A 20,783-nucleotide genomic window follows, 5' to 3' on the forward strand; every position below is an offset into this window, starting at 1 on the left:
AGGGTAACATATTAGAAAATACATCAAATACTGAGAAATCTAGTGGGTTAAACGATATTGTAAATCTCTTCTCTTTAAAAACTTTTGGCAAATGTTTGGGAATATATGAAACTAGTCCCTGTAATTGGAAAAAGAACTGTTTTTGGCTGCTCAGCACATTGTGGTATTTTTCTATTTGTTATGTATCAAATGTTTACCACCGCAGAGCCACACGGTTGTAATTTTCTTGCTGCAATTGACTGGATGAGAGCATAAGTTGTTCCGTATTCAGTGCATGTCTTCCAGCATCAATGGTACCTTCACATGTATACAAGTTCCGTAGACACTAATGAATCCATATACCAACAATGATGCAGGCTTCTTTACACTGATGACAAGCCAGATGGTCCCTCTCAAAGCATCCATGATTCCCAAGAATAATTGTAGATATCGAGTGCTCCATCCTACATGAGCTAATGCATGGAGAGGATACAGTATTTCTGGATGTTGTTAATATATGTTATTTTTTTCTTGTATGGCAGTGGTTTAACGTGCATTTGTAGATGCAACAATGAACCATTCACTCGCCATGGTTTTCAGAAGTGTTTCACAAACCATCTTTCCACGATGTAATTGTGTTTGTGCTGCCTCTACGCCGTATTTAACTTTTGGTTTTTGGCCTTTTACACTGAGTACAGAGATTTCTCTGGACTTTTTCCAATCTTAGGGTGTGCTTCTTAAATTTTTGAACCATTAATCCTTCCACAGGTAGCTCTCTGTGATGATTTTTTGATACCCAGTTGTGTTACTCTATTACTTCCAGTTAATCTAATTAGCTGTAAAATATTCTGTGAGGGGATATTCTACATTTATTCCAGACTTGGTTTATTAGAACAAAGTATCAGTTTCTACATTGACCATATTGCCTTTGCACATTTTAAACAAAATATTGTTTTTAAATAATAATAATAATGGATTGCATTTATGTAGCGCTTTTCGGGGCCCTCAAAGCGCTTTACAATGCCACTATTCATTCACTCTCACATTCACACACTGGTGGAGGCAAGCTACAGTTGTAGCCACAGCTGCCCTGGGGCAGACTGACAGAGGCGAGGCTGCCATATCGTGCCATCGGCCCCTCTGACCATCACCAGTAGGCGGTAGGTGAGGTGTCTTGCCCAAGGACACAACGACGGGGCTCGAACCGGCAACCTTCCGGTTACAAAATGAACTGCCAACTCCTTGAGCCACGATCGCCCCCGATAGTAATAAATAATTTGCAAATCATTTTGTTTAGGTTTTTGTTTTTTACATTTGGGTTTCAATTCTTTGTTAATATACAGCAGTGGTCATCAGAATTTTGTTCTGCTGACTCTCGTCCTGCTCGCCTGTCTCATTTACTTGTCTTTTCCTTCTTGTATTTCCTGCTAGACATATTTTTCTAAAGAATGGCCCAATCCCATTTGACAGACATGAACTCTATTTTTTATCTATTTTTATATGTATGTGGATTTTTCTTTATTTGCTCTGCTCCGTGAACTATTTCCCTTTATGTTTTTTGACTAATGTCATCATTTTCAAAACATGTGGTCAAGACAACTGAGAAAAAAAATTCCTGTTTTGTCCACAAAGAGCTGTTTTACTTCATTCAGCCGAAGACTAAATGATATTTGAACATAGTCAGTATTGCACTCCCATAAGAAGCTTTTATGTGTACATCTAAAATCCCATCCCACTCACACTCAATTCCACCTGTTTCCCTCTCATGTGGGTGCTGCGTGTATTGTTATTGATGTAGACAGTGCTCTAAAACTTAATATTTTTGAAAACAGTGTTGCAAAAAATGTCAGAAAACAGTCTCGGGACAGTGAATTGTTGATATTCCTGCATTTCTGTAATGTTCACATGACTCACTTCTAAGGCATAAATAGTTTTTCTGAGTGTGCGTTTGATGTAACCCATCCGGTTGCCTCAGGCAACATTCATCTGTTTGCGTGGAGCTGACTTTCTCCTTTGGAAAGAAAAAAATGTCCTTGTGAATGAATGACTTTACTGTGCCCACCTTTAAAACTTGGAACTGAACACACGCAAAGTTATCCCTCAACATTAGACGGTAAAGGGTTACAACGCTTTAGAGTACCCTTTGAATTTTTGCTCTTCTTTTTTTCAGCTGACTGGTTCATAAAAGTAACAGTGCGTCATGATTGAGCGTCTTGCTCAAAAACAATATGTCTTGTGGATGCATTGCACTCCGGTTTGTTTGTGTCAGTACCCCCCCCCCTTTCCTTTTCTTTCCCTTTTTTTGTATTTTACACTGTGTGAGTGTTGAACATCAGTGGAAAAAAAAGCAGCAGCAGCATCAACCCCTTGCTGTTCTATAATTAAAAGGTCTCTGCTCACAAGAGTCATGTGTATGCTGGTTTCTGTTCCAAACACCAAATTAGATTTCAGTGATTTCCAGCTTTCTCTTAAAATGTACAAGTGACTATTATACCTCTAATTAGACCTGCACTTAGTATTACCTGTTTTATGTGGTACACTTATGTGGAATAGTGTTTCTTTTATTTGCATTTAAACTGTCCTAAAACGCAGTCAACGCTATTTTTTTAGTGTTTCATAGATAGGTTAATTCTGCCAGATCGTTATAGAGGACTCTTTGTAATGCTGCGGCGAATTTGGAAGGACTGCATCTCAGAACTAATGTTTGTATTACTTTTGTGACAACTGAAATAATTACTATTGGCCATATTACAACTTCAGTAAGCTGAGAAGAGGAAACGGGTAACAAAATAAAATGTAAACAGAGCAGAACACAAGGAAAAAAGAGGAACAACAGATGATACAGTATCGATCTCAGTGAGGTGGCCAATGAGAAGCGATGGGAGATTTTAAAATATCAATAGAGAGAGCAGATGTGTTGAGATAAACTGTTCCATATTATTATATAGCGACTACAGACCCAAAATGACTTAGACTTAAATCATAGAATTGTTTTTCACTGCAGTCTCGCATTAATATTTCAACGGTGCACTATGGTTTCAAGAAAATACAGTAAATGTTTGCAAATACTCGAGAGCTCGTTTCATTAAAATTAAATGAAAGTTACTTAAATGTTTTACTCAAAAGCATTCATTTGACAGTTATTGCATGCCTGTCTGTTCCAGAGGAGGAACTCTTTCTTTTGCTCTTTGTCAGAGTTTTCTATCTTTCTCCTAATCAATGTAATCTTATTTTGCATGTCTGAAACACGGACCCAAATCCTCTGCTTTTCCCACACCAACACTGGCCAATTCATCTCCAGTTATATGTACTTCAATGCAGCTAACATAAAGCATATTCTACATAAACTACTCAGGCACTGTTACGGTGATATATAGAGGTGGTAATGTAATGACTTGTAATGAAAACAAAATGTTTGAAACCACAAATTATCCATTTGTCTGCTCTGTAATCCTTTTATCGCAAACACTTTTTAAAATCAGCGTTGGAAAGAAAAAAAAGAAGATGATTTTCCTTTAATGAGTATTTGTTTGAAAACAATTATATAATGAGTTCTGTAGCTCTGGAGGAGGTATGTCAAGCCTGAGAGAATTAACCTGATGATGTCATAATGGCGTAAAGTATGATTTATAATAGAAAGCTTGCACTGGAAACTGACAGCAGGAATAAATGGGGGCTTTTATGATGCTTAGAGACCAATCAAAAGCTGCCTTAGCTCAATACGGCATCCAGTGTTGGTGGATCTGAAGGATTCCAGGCCTAATCTTTACTCACCTGTGCTGCATTGTGTTATATTATTATCTCACTGACTCATGTAAAGATGGGAGCTAAATAAATGTCACATAAATCTTAAGAAAAGCTATAATAGCTAGTTCATTTATAAAGTGAGAAATGCTGGAGCCATCTGAAAATATGTTGTGATAATTTAATTATTTCTAACCAGCCAGTTCAGCATTTATAGATCTCACCTCTACTTCATCTATTTTTCTTTGACTTCATCCAAGTGCTTGGATGCCTTTAACGTTTTATCCTCTTTATAAATTGCTAATCTGCCATAGAAATACAATCTTCATTTAAAACGAAGTTCTCAGAGGCCTCAGTAACCCTACAGTCATTATTAAATAGGCTATGTGTCTGACTTGCCTTATAGATTTTGTTCTGGTGAGAAACGTTAGTCCGGGGAAAAAGGGTTATGTTTGATGAGCTGTCAGAGAAGGTAGAGAATAGTTGAAAGGCATAAACCGTCTGCTCCTTTTCATGTATGATGCGTGTGCCCTTGGTTACCTAGTAACTCTCTTCTCCATCTCAAATCGGCGCTCCCGAATATTCATACGGGATAGCGCCGCGCGTCCCCGCGAAGCTCGTGTTGAGCTCAAGAGTCAAGGCAAAAGCAGCAAAACGCACCAGGACTAGGAGGAGACTTCCCGCAGGAAAAAAAGGAAAGAAAGAAAGAAAGAAAGAAAATTAATCACTAAAATAAAACGTGGGAGAAATCCATTAAAATGACAGCGGAGTGAGGATAATGAGAGTCGTTATCGCTTCACAGGAAGGTCATTCCCGAAAAACATATAAGCGGTGCGCAGACTATACGGATATTTGGAGTACAGAGACTCGACTGCGAGTGAAGACCCCGAAACAGTGAAACATTATCCCGGCTTTTTATTTCCAGAAAGGCATGGGGGGATTTAGATCTCGACAAGGCAGGTGAGTCATTTCATGAGACTTGATGAGCAACTAGAGAAGGGGCAGAAAATCTAAGGCTGTCTGCGTTCTGAGTGACTTGAGGAGATGTGCAGGGGGGAAAGAGGGTATATCGGGATACTTGGATTTATTTTATACGACTTAAGCTTCTATTTTATTTGTGTGCGTGTGTGGAAAAGATTAAGAGTGGGAGCTATTTTGTAACGCAACATCGACGCAGCGCTGTAACCCGGCACGGAGGCACGTATACTTCCAAAACGCATTTGGATTTTGTGAGTTGGACGGACTACCCGGAGTCTTATTAGACGCAGGGGTTTTGGATGCTGCTAACTGTCTGTATCTTTTCCTCGCACTGCCATATGTAGCGTGTTGCGATACCAGCGCACGGCAAACGTCAATGCAGAAAATAAATGCTTGCGATAGACGTCCAGAGCACTTGTTACTTGGGCATAAAGACATCTTGTGCGCGTGATGGGCGCAAGCTCTGTGTCATTGTTCATCCTGTAGCAAGGAAAAACCCCGAAAACGCCAAATGAGTTGCGTTTATGCAAAAACAAGAAATAAAAGGGCGGAAACTGCGAGCTCTGAACTTTAAGGTACATTTAACAAAGAATTGATGGCTTAAATAGATCAGGTTGGAAGCAGATCTAAGGTCCCCTTCTTTTTTTTTTCTTTCTTTTTTTTTTTTTTTTAATATGATTGGGACCAGTTTGCACCAGGCTACCGACCTCCATCAGGATGAGCAGGATAATCTGCCACGGGGATACATGGGTATCCCCCGATTCCTATTCCCTTTTTTAATAACATTTTCTCCTAATTGGTTTGTGGATGATTAGATGAGTGGCTCAGTATAGAAGCTTCAGTGTGAGCTTAACTGGTTATTAAAGGGCATTTTTCATCTTAGAGTGACAGAGTATATATATATATATATATATATATATATATATGTTATTCTACTTGCTGCTTGACACTTATTTTTATTCATTCTTTTTAACCTTTTGGCTTAATCACATTAAAAAAGATTTTTAAAAAAGCAGGAAAAAGTTATGTTTTTTCCATCTTTAATACCTATAAAAGCTGCAGAACTGAACATATTGCTTGCAAAGCAAAGAGTTTATTGTGCATAAACAGTGTAATGATCTTGTAGGCCACACACGTCTACTTTCCCATACAGTGTGAAATTCCTGGACACATGGCTTCAGAAATATACTATAAATAAATTGTCTGGTTGTTATCAGTGGCAGTAAGAATAATTAAGAGAGAGAGAGTTGAATTCCAAAGAGAGAGGAGGAAGTGGAAATGTCAAACAGGAGTTGTCATGGTGATTAGTTGAATAACCAATGTGTCCCTGAAACCTAAACATTTAGGAAGTGATTCAGCCTGTTATTTGGCATGCAAACCACACTGCTGATAAAAGAAGACCCTAATAGATGATAATCACACAGACACGTAGAATTTCTAGTTTTTGTTGCGTACATATTTTTTCAAACAAAAAAGGGGGGAAAAAAGGCCTTGTGAAATTCTGAGAAGGGCTCCTTGAATTCAGTTTTGATTTGCAGGAGAATGGTGTGTGTCTGTATTGTAAGTGGCGCTTCAATATCATGTGAAGAATTATGCATGCTGGTGCTGCTGCTGCTGTTTGTGAATTCTCTTTCTGACCCTTCAGTGTTTGCATTCCAGTCGAGCAAAGTGCTATTTTTTCAAGCTCCCTGTTGTTTTAATATCCATTCTTCACCCCTTTCTCAGATTTTTTTTTCTTTCTGGGATGTACTTGAGCTGTGTAACAATCGTGGCAGCTTAATTTACGACAAAAACTGAGCTTTCGGGTTTCAGCCGTTGGAGAGTAATTACAGAGAACGGCGCTCTCCCAGTGTGTTCATTTGCTAGACAGATTACACTGGAAGGGGTTGGGCCATCGAGAAGCGGTCAACATGTGATCACTGACAGGCACACATGCTGACACACTCCCGTAGACACACACGTGCACACATATGCGCGTGCACACACACACACACAAGTGCAGCATTGAGTCCGTTGTTTACCCTGTGAGTCTCAGGGCTGCTCAAGAAAAGCTCCATGAGACTCTCTGTCTACTGCAAAGGTCAGCGAGGCTTCGTGCTGACCTAACGTGAATACACCTGAGTGTGTCTTGGCCTGACTTAACATGGATGAGCCGCTCATTGGTCTCTGGCCCGAGAGGCCTCTTGTTCCTTAGCCTTCAGTTTCTCTTTAAGCATCGTGCTCCTTATTGCTTTCTCGTCCAGACACATGGGCAGAGGTGTGCAAGCACATGTGCTCCTCTGTGTATACACGGCGGTGTGTCGTCGCACATATAAGGAAGGCTGTGGAAGGTTATTTGTGTTTTCTAATATTCTTCATTGCGTTTGACGTGTTGTCTCGAAGCAGGCAGGAGCAGGAGCTGAATAATTTCCCAAATGGATACCTCTGACCTTCTGAAAATATGTCCTATCACTATTTATCCCGCAGCCAAGGAAAGGCCTGTCATTGTTCTAGCGCTGTTCTCACAACGTTGCAACATCGCTCAAACAAAAGGAAGAGGGGAGGTGTGATGTTTGTGAATCTAAAACAGATTAGCTTATTAGCACGTTACCAAGCAAGCGAGATAATTGCCTTGGCTTGACTGCTGCTCTTGAAAATCCACAGGTAACAAATGCCTGCCCAAACAGACATAAAGTTTACAGACTTATTTTACTTCTTGAGACTCATCTAGAGAGCAGATTTAGCTTTTAGGTTATTGCTGCTTAAAATGTAAATGATTCTGAGTCGTGCGAGGTCTTAATGGTCTCTCACAATGGCTGTGGCGCAGAGACCTCTGAGAAGGAGCCCAAATCTTCAAAAACCAAGTAAAAATGTGCCTCATGATGTGTCACCCGAGCCCTTTCCCCCTGCCTTTCGCAGACATGGATGTACAGTGACTAATGCAGGAGGATCAACTTGTCTCTTCGTGTTTGCTCAGGAGGATGCGCCTTCATCATCATTAAATCACACTCGATATGACTGAATCGCTGCAAAACACCCTGATAGTTTCTCTATTAAACATTAGTCGAAACAAGCGGCGGTGCTCCGTACACTTGTGTCACACTCGTTTCAATAATGAATAAGACGTATTTGTTAAATCAGTAAAAAGATGAAAGAGTGTTTGTTAGACTAACAAAGCGGTTTTGGCCCGAGGCACAAAGATATGCCTCAAGTCTTTTGCACATAACATATTTAACTGAGATATTACATTGTTCATGGCCCAAAAAACATCTCCCCTGACTAACAGGTTTCCCTGCCAAAGACCAATGTCTGCTTAGTAAACAAGATTCTTTTGGACATCGCCATTCTAACTACAAAGCAGATGTCACACAGTATGTCTCCACTCACTGTCTGCCAGAAGTTATCTACTTATTAATTATTTATTAATTAGTCAATTTACTCTCAATAACACACAGACCAAGGACGAAGCCGACTGAGCTATAATCAGGGACAGCCGAACGTGCAGTAGAAGCAGCAGCAGCGGCAGCAGCAGCGAGGAGCTGTTTTTGATTGTATCCCCCTTTAACTGAGACTTTTTAAAAATGCATCACATGGAGGGAAAGACAGCAGGAGCGGGGTGCGGGAGACCGTCATGATATGGAAAAGCAAAGTCGTACTTTAAGCTTACGTAAGCTTATGTAAAGTTCACTTCTTTTCATTCATGTGTAACATGCAAACATAAATGACCTTTTTTTTTTTTTTGCTATGGCATACAAGAATCAATCCACTGAAGCAGTGCGTGTTTCACATTCCACTGACTTTATTTTGCAAATCTGTTGCATTTATTTGTTGACTCTGACTGCGATTTGCATGCTTGCCGCATGTGCGGTACACTGAAAAAAAGGCCATGTTGGATTTATTTGATTCAATAATGGACATTGGTTGCACACAAATGTTTTGCTTTGGCAGAAACTTAAACAACTGAGTTAAATCAACACAACTTTTTCATATTCAGTAAACCTGTGCATTTTGTGTTCATAAAACACGATTGAAACATGTTCAGATGAAGTAAGTTGAGCTCTTGGAATATTTTAATCCTTCACAATTTTGTCATTTTATTTCAACACTATTCAATAACTTTTACCCCAATACTACTTGGTCACTTAAATACTACATGCTGTCTTCATATTACATAATGTTCAACAAAGTCTAGATCCTGGTTACCATAAAAATTTAATGGGTCTTCAACAACTACCATCCTTCTATCTTTATCCTGGTTGCAGGAGGGCTGGGAAATAACCCTGAAGTGATAGGTTACAAGGCACAGTACACCCTGGACAGCTGACCAGTCTATCACATAGAAACAAACAACCATTTACACTTACATTCACAGATAATTTAGAATCACCAGTTAACCCTAACTCTAATAACTGCATGACTTTTAACTGCTGGAGGAAACCAGAATACCCAGAGAGAAACCTGCAAACTAGCCAGAATGTGGATTTGAACACAGGACCTTCTTACTGTGAAGCAACAGCACTAACCAGCATGCCAACAATCTAGGAAATGTAGGAAAGGTATGATTTCCTGTATTTGATGCAGAATTGTTTTGTTTTTGTAATAATACACAATAAATAGCAATAGCATGCACGTGGTGCGTGTGTAGTTGTCTGCCTCTTATAACTCCAGTGATTTTCCTGCAGTTTGAAATCTTGTGCGATCATGTGAATTTCATGAGTTCAGCAACTAACCACTCTTACTAGATTGTATCATGTCGTCTCAACAAGAACAAATTAAGTTGTTGAATTTCGTACAGATTCTTCATGATTTAATTACGTTCATAGAAACATGAAATTATTGTGTTCAAATTACAAGTTAGACTTTTTTAATGTAACAACCACCCAATTTACTTTTTTTGGTATACTAAAAAAAGTAGAGGTGGCTGCTCGACTTGACTGAGATGGATGCCTTCCTGAAACCACGATCTAAAGAGTGCGAGTCTGAAACCCGTGCAGTGTCGTGGGATTTAACATTGATATATTATTGACTTACTTCACTTGAACATGATATGAACAATTTAATCTAGCCTCTCTGCATATCATGTAGTTTCTACACTATGTAGTTACACTTAACTTTAAAGCATGAGGCAATTGTGTTAAATACACGCAAGGTGCTTACGTAAATCCAAGAGCTGGCCAATCCCTTTTTTTCAGTGTACATATAGATTTCTGGACCTTTGACTACTGAGTCATGCACGGCTTTTAAAGACTTGCCAGCTCACTTGAAATGTAAAATATCCGTCAGCCATCGTAATATGTAAGGCCGGCCGGAAACGAACAAAGAAGTTAATCGTTCTTTCTGTGTGTCGTGAGCGACAGGGGTGAAACCCTGCCTGTTTGTTTTCGAAAAGTCACCTTAATCCTTATGATTTAAATCGCATTTTATTTTACCTAATCCGCCCTGCAAATACAGAGACAAGTGACAGGGAGTCAACACGTTTTAATCCCAGGGGATGAACGTTACTGTCCAGGTAAAGTTTAAGTGGCAGAGTGTGCCTTTCCTCTGTCAATTCCTCAGCTTCTTATCCAACTAAGCAATCACTAAGCCCCTTTCTCTCCTCATTTTCTTAACATGGAGTGAGTATTGTGTGGGTCTGGCAGTACACAGAAAGACGGGGCTGTCTAATTCATGGGGTAAATTAGTGGAGATAAGGCCTGAGTCAGTACCTCCAGCCTACCATAGATCCCCCGGGGCAGGCGCTTAAGGAGCTTAGTAAAAGCCTGTCGTATGAAGACATGACATGGAGCTGGCTAAATGGGCTACGTTGGAGTGTCTTCCATCAACCTAATATTCATATATGGGTCACTGTCGTTCAGGCTTAATCCCATTCAATTTATTCACTCTTGGTTATTAATTCAGAGTTTTTAGGAAAATATAGCAATGTGCGCAAGCTAGGTGGGGAAAAAGGTGTATTAGCATTTCTTTAATGTAGTTGTGCACCAGAGTGACAGAACACTTAAGCCCACTCATAAGACCGCGTTGTGTGAGACTATGAGTTTGTGCCACCAAATCAATAATGAATGCTGGGTTGCCCGTAGTAAAAGAACAAGAAAGAGCTCCTCCAGAGTCACTGGGTCACATACACTGGGGAAACAATTAGAGGCTTCTTTGCACTTCACAGTGCTGCAGCTTGTTTTTCTCTCTCTCTCTCTGTCTCTCTCTTTTTTTCATCTGCACACGTTTCCCGTAATTTTTCTCTAGGGTCCGGCAGCATGTCTGTTCCGCTGTTGAGAAATTACAGACATCGGGTGCAAAGTCTTTTCCAGCCAGAACTACAAAAGGCCATGTCAGGTCCTTGTGATATATGTGGGGGCCATGTGAGGTGGAAAGCATAGTGACGGATAGGACACCAGTCTCGCGGGCGTGCGTTAACCTCATAATGCTGACAGATTACAGATTTAAATATTTTAAATCTCACAGAGCACATGCTCTGGTGATGAAGAGAGTGGAAATGACTGCAGTAATGCAAGAGATTAATAGAGATCCGTCCTCCCTCTCCCCCCACGCACACACTCCAACACGCACAAACTTTCCGTCGCAACTGTTCAGCCGTCATAAAATCGCAGATCCCTGCTCTACAAGTTGGTTTTCAATTACAGTTGCTGTATGTTCTTTAGGATAATCTTTCCTTTATTATCTCCCTTCCTTTTGCCTTTCACCTGGACAAAAACACATACATCTGCTACTCTGGAGAACAAATATTGAAGTTTTACTTTTTTGAAATTATATTTGAGATTTAGTGAAATGTTGACATTGAGTTCAGCACCAGTGTCCTGCTAATTCATCTCCTGTTAGTCCTTCCTCTCTGAAGACAATGTGGAAATAATGTAAACACATTTATTTGTGTGTGTTTTTATCTAGACACCAGACCTTTCACCTGTATTAGGATTTATTTGTATTTGTTTTTGTTTTTTTGGATATTTGTTACTTTGTGGGTTTTTAGTATTTTGGATGGCATGTACATTAGGTTAGCCACAGCTCCGAGTTGTTTGTAGCTGCTGCTGACTGAGGCGCTATCTATTTCACTTTTATTATCCATTTCACTATGCTAGCCACTGAGGAGTCTTGAGGCCAGTAGAATATTATGTGTGGGCTTTTGTTTTGTCCCTGTGCAGTTTGTAGAAATACAGCAACTGATTTTTATCAAGGAAAACCCCTAAAAGTAAATACTGAACTACATTGTCTTCATTAATATGTTTCAGTAAACATTGAAATTCAAATTTAGCGCTTCTTTAACTTTAGTGTTTTCGCCCTAATCGTTTATTTTACAGACCAGAAGATCAGAGCAGGCTATAAAATTTCACGTGTAAAGTGTGTGTAATTGCAGAATGTAAACTCTTCCTCAGGTTATTAAAACCCCTCAAATCCCCCCAAAACAGTACTGAGCGCGGGTCCTTTGTGTCTTCGGTGGTAGCTGTGTCTCTGCCTGTGCTTGTGCTCGCATTTCCTCCCCATCAAGCTGACTGGAGACTGAATTGCCTGTAGGTGTGAATGTGAGTAAGTGAGTGGTTGTTTCTGTACTATCTTTTTGATGGAGGGAGTCCACTGTGTTTTGGCCTAGTTGTTGTGCAATGCAGTGTAACAGTTCAGCGAATAAATGAATAAATAACATTTATATGTAAATGAAATATCATATAAATGTAATATATAAGCATAGCTTTGAGTAAAGCCATAAAAATGCACTATAAATGCTATTGTAGTGGTACAAGCACAAGCCATTATATAAAACAGTAAGTAGTAATAAGCAAATCTAATCAGATTCTCTTAATAAAGCAGTGTTATGCAGCTTTGGATAATGTTTTGTAAATTTACCTTAACGACATTGTAAACCCTCTGCCTTAATAGGATGCTACCTACTTTGGGACTGGTTTATTTTGGTGCTTACATGTAGACCTGCTCCTCGCTGTCGTCTATTTATATCTCTTGCCAGCTTGGCAATGCTTTCCGATAGCCTTTCCGTTTCAGAGAAATTCCTCTATCAAGCTCAGGGCCCATCTGTGCCCATATTTCTCCCAAAAGGAGCCATCCTCCACAATTATAGCTTTCTTCCAATGATACCATCAACATGCCATCACTCTGTGTAAGAACAGGCTCCAGGAAATTGACTTGATATTAATCTGACAAAATTACCAAGAAAGGAAATTAGACTGGGGAATTTTCTCTGGCATCGATTGTGTTTTCAATACAGGATGCACACTTTTCATGAGTCTTAAAGTTTAAATAACACAACGTTTAGCCATAAAGTAAATGAGCATAAATAAGAAAATCGTTTCTTTGACCTAATATGCTCTCCTTTGATTTGCCGCTGCTCATTACAATGATATGGATCCAGATTTACCTGAGAATCTGGGTCATTACAGAAATAGCCTCGCAACTTACTCCCCTAAGATGGCAGCTGTGATGAATTGGTGGCTGTAGGTCACTATGACAATAGTTTGAGTGAAAAAGTGAAGCTGAGGGGAGGAGCCTCATTTTGATGAGCTTCTTGGTTTGAGGTTTTTAATCTAGAAAAAAAAAAGACAAGTTTTGTTTCTGGGGAGTATGGTGACGTGGGCGAGCACATAAGACCAGGGAGGAATCCTTGAGGCGCTCTTCTGAGCCTTTAAGTAGCACAGATTTGAGGGTTTTACTAAAACGCCCCAAATTATGTGCTCCAAAAGCCCATAATCGCATATTATTTGCAGAAAGCTGTAAATATGTGGGTTGCTGTTTGAACCTTGACTATTAACATACTGTACTTTTCATGAGCTAAAAGTAAATAGAGCCTCATGGGCTTGTTGTCCAGTGCGAACCTGAAGAGTCGCGCTTGCATTTTGTCTTTCGAGTCATTACAGCAGAGGAAGGTAGATTTGGGACAAGAGACTCCAGAGCTGTAGTTTCTCTCGTAGTTCCATTGCCCTGGGCTCACCGTGAATTTCAACCCGGTTTAAGTACAGGTGTTGAATGACATAATAGTGGTGGGCAGTTCAGTCCTGAAGCTGAAGAGTGAAATGATACCGTTGGATAGAAATGGTTCTCTGAGAGTAGCAGGAATGGAGAGGGGATCAGAGAGGATAAGAACAAGGACAGAAGGAAGAGGTGAGATTGAAAAGAAACAAGAGGAAAATAGCTAGGGTGGAGAAAGATAAGCCTGGATAAGCCTTTTGACAAGTGAGCTCTGGGCTGGAGAAAGCCAGTCAAACAAAAATCCACGTTTGTTTTATTCATGCTGCGGACAACTACAGCTTTACTATCTTTTTTTTTTTTTTTTAAAAACAAAAACCCCACACTAGTACACAAACAAGCAGAATACAAATCCTAGTCAACTGTATCCTGAAGTTTTTCTTCATTCCGTCTTTTTATTTGAAGATTTTTTTTTTGATTGAGGCAGATCTCCATACCATATTATTAAATCATTCAGTGTTTTCTGACACCCCAGAATTTACTGGCATTCTCATCTCATATGCTCTTTAATCACATCCTCTTTGAATCCAAACCTGCTTCACTCAAATTTTTGTACATTTAAAATTCTACACAAGCCTTAACTCCAAAGCAAACGATGACAATACGCATTTATTGTTGAAGTTTTTTTTTTTTTTTTTTTTTTGGGGGGGGGGGGGGAGCCTGGCACCCACTAATACGTTAAATAATGCGATGTCCAATAGAGTTAGGGTTAAGGTTAGCTTATGCTAAAGGATAACAATCGGGCAGGGTAACGAGTTTGCATTCTCTGAGCCTCCTCTTGATTTGTATGACCGAGCTGTCTCCTAAGTCTGCTTCTGAAATAAATTATTTAAATGAAGAAGTGTGTGTGTTTTACACTGCAAAAAGGCATCAGAGCTCTGCAAGAGTACAGATGCATTTCAGTAGGGCTGCCACACTGCTACACATCGCTTTACTTGATTGGATGTTGAAAAAACACCGGAAAGTCATGAGCCATCCTAAACACACACGAACACGCTGCAGCTGGAGACTCCTCGGGGTTGATTCTAATGATACCCATGTGATTTATCCAGCAGATCCAAGATCAGTTTGTATATATATTTACAAAAAAATAATAATAAACTGACCTAATAAGCCATATCTTTGCCTTTGTTTCCCCACTGTGCTTTTTGAAAGAAGAATGAATAAAGGAACCTTATCACAAAGGATGTTGGAAATGTGACATATTTCCTCAGGGATAATTGTGCTTTGTGTCTCCGTGGCCCACTTTTCTTTTATATTGATGCTTAGCTGCACACAAATGACAAACAGCTGCATCACATGTAAAGGTCTTTCAACAACTTGAAAGCAAAATGTTTACTCTTTGCATTTAATTGTTCGACGCAGTGTGAGAGGAATCGTCAAATTGGGTTAAATGAGGATCCTCTGCTTCCTCTGCTTTTTAATCTGAAACTTGCACCCCGTACTCGTGCAAAAACAACAAAATGCTGCCGGAGATAAAAAAAGCAACCAAAACAGTAGCGCGCGGATATAGTAGTGAATGGCTTATAGAGGATATTTATGTAATCTGGGGGCACCAGGGCTGACTCAAACCCGACTCAGAGCTGCTGTTGCAGAGAGAGGCCCAAGGACAGTAGCACATTTTCTAAATCCCTGGTAGACACAGAAAGTTAAGACAAGCAGCGCTGCAATAAAACAAAGCCCAACCCATTTATCTGAGCATCCCACACAACCCCTGGCCCAGATTTACAGCCCTGGGCATCGAGTGCTACCAAATCTTCTGGCAGCCACCGCCTCAGATATTGATAGGAAGCGCGAGAATCCCACCAAGGAATTCTGAGCTGGAACTTCCCAAAACATGAGCAGTCCCTTAATGGTCTGGGATCACAGAGCAAAAGAGTATGATATAAAACCTTTTGCACTATAATGACATTGTAAATTGGTATAACTTGTCATTGATTTTTTTTCTCCCTTGCTCTGAACCTGTCTTGCAACTATCTATTGCCGTGTGGCATTAAGAGTTTATGGATTGTTTGACAAAGCCAGGTCTTTGATGAGCATTCGTATCCTCCGGAGACGGAAAGCAGACGCTATTCCATTAAGAGCAAAATGCCTTTTGAAAACAAATAAAAACAGGGCCTCTCTCATCATTACATCTAAAGCGCTTAATCCTACACAGAGGAGACTCTCCCCTCTTCTGAAAACCTTTTCTTTGTATCCATCACACGTGGATTTCTTTCTTGGAGCTTGTCTGCATACCAAATTGGCGATGCTAACCTCTGGATGTAAAGGGCAATCATGCAGCTCTTAGGTTCTGCAAGAGGTGCGTCGTTTCTTTTTTTTTTTAGTTCTAGAAAAGTATAGTATTGAGTTTGAAAGGTGCATTAATTGCAACAATGGGCGCTTTTGTTCCTGCAAAATTAAAGCGTTCCCTTTTTGTGCTGACAATACAAAGAAACTCTGAATAAAAGCTAGAGTAAAAGTTTCCTTATTATTTTTCACACAATTTTTGCAAAACATATATTAAAAAAAAACAACAACCCCAAAAACAAATCACCTGGCACACAAACCCACACTGAGATTTACCTACATAGAGTTTCCATTCACCAAAGGGGTAGCAGTTGTATTGGTAACAGTTGACATGCCATTTTTGGTCCTAAGGGCTCTGCTTTTAGTGTCTGTGAAAATTGCGGGAAGGCCTTGTAGTCACATGAAATTTTACAGCAGGCATGGAGGCACTCTCATTGTTGTGTTTGCTCCTCGCAGAAGCTCCAAGGCTCTTAAGCTAGAAAACAACAATGGCCCCGTTGTTCTGTCTCCTCTACATTCATCCCTGGTAAAAGGAACATAAAACTCCCTTCCCTCTGCGAGCCCCCGCTAGTTGCACTCGTATCAGCGCAGTTCAGGCACAGAGGAATAGTTTTCAAAGTGTCACCGTTTAGGGCATGGTTTGGATGTCAGCAGTGAAATGAATAAATAATGTACCCTCCAGTTTCATTTGATGTAGCGGGATCTGATCTGATATGACTTTTCATTCGAGCTAGCTAACATCCAGATGTTAGTGGATGTTAGTTTTTACCCCCCCTTAGGTTGCTAATGAAACACGGAACAGGAAAGGATGTTTAGAAAAACAGGCGAAAAATAATAAGAAGAAAAAGGGTAAAAGAGAGGCAGATCAAGGCGACTTTATTTTAGAAGAATTTGGAAATCAGTGTAGATGTGTGATCAAAGTTATGCATGGGTTCCCATACAGTATCTACAGTATGTGCTGTCATTGCTCTGGGCTTCGTTGGTGCAGAGTAGGCACAGAATAGGAAGGGAGATTCAGCATCCAGTGTGTGTTTGGTGCAGTTTTTGAGGAAGTGCAGACAACCCGAGGCCAAATTTGCCTGCAGTGTTTGGACATGGCCTACTTCTAAGCGTGCAGTCATTAATGTGGTCTTCTACTCTGCTTAAAGTGCACAAATGGGATTTTAATTCATGCCATATGCATAGTGTCTGTGCTGTAGCTTCCCGTTCTGTTGAATTCAAAGATTTTATCTTAGAGTACATATGGTGAGGTCAAAATATCACTGGTTTCACTTCCTATCTTATAATACAACCTTGAGTACCCTCAGCGAGCTGCCGCATCTGAGGACGTATGTGTTCAGCCTACTCTTGTCTTATGGACTTTGTAGCGCCTGTGTGTGTGTTTGAATAATGTCCTGCAGGAGACACTCTAAGTACAATGTCTAGGACTTAGGCGTCAGCAGTAACATCAGGGCAACCTCTCCTCTCCTCTGTGTGCAATGGCATGGGGATATTACAGCATTAGAAAGCATGAATTATAGCCGTGTTGTTTAGCTCAGTGTCAGGGGACAGAGACGTGTTTCCGCTATCACCATGGCATCAGTCAAAAGTTAGAAAAAAAGGAATGGAAAGATTATGAAATGCTTTTTAAGTATATCCCTCAGCATGCTGGTTTTGGAAACTCCTGATAAATTTAGGCCAATTTCACTGAATAATGGTATATTGAATTAGGATGCCACATTTGTCAGAAACTATTTTGAGCTTAAGGCAGTTCTCCTGTTTGATCTGAAGGCTGCTGTACAACCATAGAGTCAGGTACGACTGGGTATTCTGCATCACAGTGAATGGATCTGAGCATTTCCCAAAGACGGGCAGGCGGTGAGACCAACAAGTACAATAACAAAGGATGCATTACCTAATAGAGTTGGCAGAAATGCAGAGTTCAGGGTAGTCTGATAAAGCTGGGTTACAGTACTTTTAATCAATCACTAAGAACACGAGCCAATTTAGGAAGGAGCCTGACATTCAAGCTAGGCTTTCAGACAGGATTAGAAATAGTGAATAGAGAGTAAACATATCTGCCAGGGCTAGCTGAAAGGACTGCTGTCAGGGGACAGTGTTCCCTCCTCCACGTGTGATATTGAGGCATGTCTCCTTCATCCGCACCCACCCCCAACTCCTCCAGCCAGCCCTAACCTCCCTGTTTCTAAATAATAGTAACAGTAACAGTCTCATTTACCAGCTTTGCTCCAGAGATATTTTTTTCCAGTGAATTCAGATCAGTGTTAGCAACAAGACAAAGATGGTTGCCTCCGTTGTTTATGCTATCCCTTCAAGAAAAGGCACTGTCATTTAAAATGTCCCTCTGAGCTCATCATCACGTGGAGTCTCCAGGCAGACTAATAATATCAAGAATATCAGGGTGAGCATGCAATGAACAGAGAGATACAGCTGCTTTTCTAAAAGACAACTGGGAGAGACACTGGTGGGAAAACAATAATAATCCAGAGCGCCTTTTAAATGTTTACCATACATTTTTGGATGCTGGAGGTTTCTGTTGACTTTTAAGTTTTATGAATTAAAATTTGATATAAAATGATTTTGATGTTGAGTTTTATGGAAGAGAAATTAGAACACTTACTGTACCTTAAAGTCCAGCATTGGCCTGTGGGCGTCAATGGGAGAAGCAGCCAGCAGCTGTGACGGTGCTGGATAAAGCGGATGCTTTAGCTATGGCAGCTGTCTGTCCACATCTCCTCTAAACTCACCCGGCTTTAGCTATAATTAAACCTATAATGCGAGGAATGACGATGTAAATGCCCAAACCATATTTACATGTAAAAATGCAGATTATTACTGGATTTAAGATAATGCCATCAGGAATTTTTGTTTCTGATGTTTTGTGGGTTTTCGTCTTCATTCATCTGTATTCAGGCTGTCTCGATGCTAACTACATCTTCACCATCACACCTTCTTTTGATCTTTTTTAGATTGGAAAGCATTGAAGGGAATACCAGCTTCTGATATGTCAAAGATTTTATGTTAAATAGTTCTTCTTAATATTAAAGTACTATTAATTTCTTAAACGCCTCCTATTAATGGCTGATAGAGGCCATGTAGAGCAGTATTAGTCAGTTTGGTCTTTGTTTATGCTGAAGATGAAGGTCACCCCCTCATTAGAGCAGCAGCATCTTTTTTGATGTTGTGATATACATAGTAATCAAGTGTGGCTCACCTTGCTGTTTACTGTTGACCTTTAGTTAAAAGCACATCACTGTCGGGTTGTTTCAAAACTTAATTATGCTCCCATAAAACTCCTGGCATCATGTGCAGACCTCATTTAATCTTCTGTCATTAGGCTAAAGTAACCCTGCGGTCCCTCTGTAAATAGGACCCCCCCTCCACCACCATGTTCTCAGATCCATTATTTTTTTAGTAGTGTGGGTATATGTGCTTTGGGTTTTGCCATATCAAACACACTTGTGTACATCTCTGCTTCCAGCTTTGTATTCAGAAATTCTGCTTGTCACACAACAATACACTCTGGCGCCTCTCACTTCTCTGCAACTACCAGACATTTGCATGTCAATAACATCATTCTACCACTGTGCTTTTGGCATCTGTGAAATACTCTGCAAGGAAGCCAAGTAGTCGCAGTGTTTGAAAGGAAACATCACAATAATGTGTCGTGTGTTGCCGCTTTCATTAACATGTTATTTTCTCAAAATTCACCTTGGTTTAATTGTTCATCAATCACAATTAAGGACTCTCAGGCGTATGATTTAGGGCCGCTTAAGAAGAACAGCTAACATTTAAGTACATGTCTCCAGGGAGAAGGTGAAGCTATTTCTAAGCTGCTTTATATGCTGCAGTGGAGTCCCGTTACAGAAACAGCACGCTTGTAGAGACTCTGATGCTTTCAGATCAAAACATTTAAATTGCCATAATTTATGTTCTCGAAGTAAGTCTTGAGTCGGACATCATATTTTACCTGAATGTGGAATATTGCTGTTTCCAAATTACCGCTGCAAATGCTAAGGTACTTAAGGCATTATTAGCTCATTAATTTAACAAGTAGCATCTGGGTCATGTCTCTGCTTCCTATATGTATAATTCTGTAAGTCGTTCGCACCGAATGATAAAGCTGATCTTTGGATTCTCAGTCAGAGCCACGGCCTACTTACCTTAAATTACTGCTCTTATTTAGCTCATTAGGCCACGGAAAGATTCATTTTCCCAGCATACTTACAGTATATGTTCATGCAGATGCACAAAGCCACAGTGGTGCCCCAGAGGCCTTCTTCATCTTCGTCTTTTTTTGCAAAAAAAATTAATGAATTTCACATTCTTTTGGACAAGATGATCTGAATTTTTAATCTTCGTCTTGAGAAAACATAATTCAAAATGCAGTGGATGAAAGTGGTGAATTACATGCACTCAGCACAGGACTCCACTGCTTTTCTGAGATGGTGCAATTTTTTTTTTTTTTTTTTTGGGGGGGGATCAGCTCTTCAAAACACTGTGGCATTATATGGTTTGCAATGTTTCTGTGTTCTTTTGTTTTTTACTTGTTATTATTATTTTTTATTGGAAGATGGTGGGTGTTTGGGGCATTTGGAAGAATTTCTTTTGTCTGCTCCTACTGGGAGATATCTACTAATGATTCCTATGTCAAATGTGTATTTTATGCAGTTTGTTACTTTGTTATTAAAACTGTTCTTCTTCTTTAGCCAGTCTTTTGTTGTTGTTTTTTAAAGCACTCCTCAGTCTGAGTTCATTTTAATGCGTATTAGTATTTGATACTGGCACTGCAAATGGTTTTTTGTAGGGCAACGAATGAATGGTTGCTTTAA

The 20,783-nt window shown here is 39.9% G+C and overlaps 1 protein-coding gene across 3 annotated transcripts in view; it reads left to right on the forward strand.

Annotated features, from left to right (window-relative positions):
- The first annotated feature begins 4,314 nt into the window (after positions 1-4,314).
- The window catches only part of nlgn3a (neuroligin 3a), a 133,844-nt gene continuing 117,375 nt past the window's right edge, over positions 4,315-20,783 (forward strand). For all 3 annotated transcript variants that reach the window (XM_040016595.1, XM_040016597.1, XM_040016598.1), the window contains exon 1: positions 4,315-4,683. The gene's annotated coding sequence lies outside the window, so the exon portion shown is untranslated. The remainder of the gene's footprint in view (positions 4,684-20,783) is intronic.

The sequence above is a fragment of the Simochromis diagramma genome, unplaced genomic scaffold (genome assembly GCF_900408965.1).
Source record: "Simochromis diagramma unplaced genomic scaffold, fSimDia1.1 OVJJ01000685.1, whole genome shotgun sequence".
Taxonomy (NCBI): domain Eukaryota; kingdom Metazoa; phylum Chordata; class Actinopteri; order Cichliformes; family Cichlidae; genus Simochromis; species Simochromis diagramma.